This window comes from Octopus bimaculoides, chromosome 14 (assembly GCF_046866305.1).
Source record: "Octopus bimaculoides isolate indiv1 chromosome 14, ASM4686630v1, whole genome shotgun sequence".
In the NCBI taxonomy this organism is placed as follows: domain Eukaryota; kingdom Metazoa; phylum Mollusca; class Cephalopoda; order Octopoda; family Octopodidae; genus Octopus; species Octopus bimaculoides.
Window position 1 is genome coordinate 21,622,341 of NC_142941.1, and position 3,200 is coordinate 21,625,540.

At 37.6% G+C, this 3,200-nt stretch overlaps 1 protein-coding gene across 1 annotated transcript in view; it reads right to left on the reverse strand.

Annotated features, from left to right (window-relative positions):
- The window catches only part of LOC106876127 (transmembrane protein 230), a 39,531-nt gene extending 36,706 nt beyond the window's left edge, over positions 1 to 2,825 (reverse strand). The window contains exon 1 of the mRNA XM_014924542.3: positions 2,736 to 2,825. The gene's annotated coding sequence lies outside the window, so the exon portion shown is untranslated. The remainder of the gene's footprint in view (positions 1 to 2,735) is intronic.
- Between the last annotated feature and the right edge of the window lie 375 nt (positions 2,826 to 3,200).

Consider the following 3,200-nt stretch of genomic DNA (forward strand, 5'->3'; position numbering starts at 1 on the left):
TAAGATCACTGTGACAGCCTGTTTTCTACAACAGCTCCTTATAAAAAACCTAACTTTTCCTCGTCTCGACGTCATTCGGTTCCAGACATTTTAAGGTTTGGCCACTGACCACACAAGACACCGCCAGTTCCAGCGACAACACAACAGCAGCCACGTGGAGACTCATCAACTTCATCCAACAGCATTATAGCGACCTCCATTCGTCCTAACGTCAACATCTCTCTACGTACACAACTCAACAAGCAACTCACCCAGGTTATAACACTGCACTGTTCGTGAACTACTTCACCATGGATCAACAGCGAATATACAACCTGCGAGAACTCCTGTACCAAGTGACCCAGGCAGCAGCGTCACAGCCACAACTTCACGTACGACATGTACCGCAACCGGCTCTGCATCATCGCCGCAACTTCTTGATACAGTATTTCAACTATCGCGTACAATTGACTACGAACTGATGTTTATCATTCTTGTGTCTCTGAACTTACTCCTCACTTCGATGGCTACAGACTCTTTCACTGTTATCTTCGTCGCCATCCTTGTATGTTCTTAACGTGCATACATCTATGCCTACATACACACGCATACATCTTATTCTTATGATAGCCTTTCTATTATTCTGTATATATGACGCACACACAATCACACATGTTAAAATATCAATAAATATTCTCTTAAACATTCTACCCGGTTGTGTTTCTTATTTCTCTCTGGCACATATATGCAGTGTTCTATTTATATTAATTGTATCAACCGTGTGATGTACTAAGGAGTCATTATCATCACCTCGCTTCGCACGGACATCACTAACCGGCGACCCGTTCCAGATCCTTGAAACTACAAAACAATTATAATGGGAAAAGGAGATACTTCACAGGTATCCAACACAGGTATCCAAACCTTCAATTCCATTATATGGATATATTTTTATGAAATTTTCTACAAATACATTTCAGAGCGTATAGATTGCAATTATATTGGATTTCAATATTTAAAAAATGTTGAACATGTATACTGACACACATTACAATTTATTTTGTAGATATATGTGTCAGTATGTATGTGTACGTGTTCACCATTTTTTTTCTTCTTCTTTTCATATAAAATTCTGATATAATCGTAACCTACATACTCTAAAAGGTATTTGTGAAAAATTTCATTAAAAAGTATTTATTTTTCTGAAAGTTGTGAGGAAACAAAGCTGACTCGTGTGAATTTTCCGAAACACCTCTTCCTACTCATGGAAAAATGTCTTTTCACTACAAATTCCGATATCATCGGAATCGCCACCATCTGAAGCGTATTGAAAATTTCATAAAAACACATCCATCTTTCTGAAAATTATGAGAAAAGTTGGGATGGCACATTTGTGTAGGTATGCCGACCACATCAAACCCACTTGGCTTTCATACCTCTCTCCCCTTTCCTCCACCCGCCTCTCGTCTGCTAGTGACTTCTTCAGCTCTCTTTATTACTGAGATTTCCTGATCTCAGTTGGATTTAGAAATTCTGTTAAAATTGTTCAGAATTTGTGCAGCACTCCCAGATCTTAACGCCCTAAGCGATCGCTTTGTTTACCTAGTGTGTAACGCCAGCTCTGCACTCAACTAAAAGTGTTTATCGGTGATTTCATGCGGGAAAATTTTTGAATGTATGTATGACTTTGGTATAAGAGACAAAAAAAAATACGACGGGTCCAGAATGGAAGTTTTGTTGACGTAGAAGTTACGAAAGACTTTCCTATAGTTGTCCAAAGTTCGCTGAAGTTACGTTCCAATTTTATAGTATGCTAACAGCTTTTGGGCACTTAATCATTTTAGCGTGGATTTTTTTTAAAAATACAACTTTTTATCATGATATTTAGAAAATGGTCTTCAAATTCCTGTTTTAAACTTCAAAGATTCAGAAGAGGCAGGTTTTAAATCAAAAACTACTTCAGAACGGGATTTTAAACCACTTGCTTAAAAAATATACTTCGTTTGCATTTGATGCATACATTTTGCCAGCATTTGAAAGCATTAGTTTCACTTAAAAATACGACTGTTCCAGTTTCAATTTATTAAGACATAGCGTAGATTCGAACCTGAATCTGCCAATTTCTTAACATTGCAACAACACTTTTCTCACAGAAAAGCAATTGTGACAGCAGTTACAATGAACACATGGCCCTCGCTAAGCCGATTTATATCTTTGTCACTTGACCCTTCTAAGCTCTAATATGCAGTGGAGAGTTGAATTGAGACAACAGTCGACCCCCAAAGAATGTCTTTTGTTTTCTGCAATATACCTATTTTTCTATCTACTTTTGTATAGTTATAAATGCGAGAACTCTGTAAACCAAAGTCAGTGAGAACCGAGTTGGTCGACCGGCTGAACGAAACACCGACTCTGAAAAGGCACAAGGGGACAACTATGGTAACTCACCAACGAAGCAGTTGTTTCGTCCCACCACTCGCACCTTCACTAGCGCACTTTCTTTTTTCCTGCTGCTAGAATGACGAGAATATAAACACAAACTATACAAGGAAAATCTACGATATTTCTTTTTACCTCGCATGCTTTACGAATTACATTATAACAACCCGTCGTGGTTTGGCTATATACAAAGTAATGGTAGATAAACGTTTGTTTATAACTTTGATCACTGTTCTTCTTTCATCTTGCACATCTGCAACGTCAACACCCATTACAATTGGTAACTGCTAACAATCAACATACATCATTATATTTACCGTTAAAACTGGCAACCGCCGACTCCAACACATATCCTAAAATATATCGTTACACACATAAAAACATCCCTACGCGCGTTTCCACAAAATGCATGTTTTTTGCGATCATAATTCGCATCCTTAGGATGATTACAATACAGTTGGTAATATCCATGAATATTATGGTGGGTTTTTATTCATGCATTTATTTCTTCAGGCGATGATTTGTTCCGCCCAAGTAGCACTGACAGCAGTAGATATATGACTACCTTGTTACTTTTGCTGTCGCGAATGTAGTAAAGCTAATAAACCCCTTGGAAACCCGTAACTAATGACGCTATTGTCCACAAAATGCGATATATATAAATTCAGATGAATATGGTACTTAAGTTGAGGCACTACAATTTAGTACGGTATTATCCATACAATTTCAAAGTAAGGTGATTAAAATCAAATAAGCAACAAAGATATCGTCTGGATATCCTT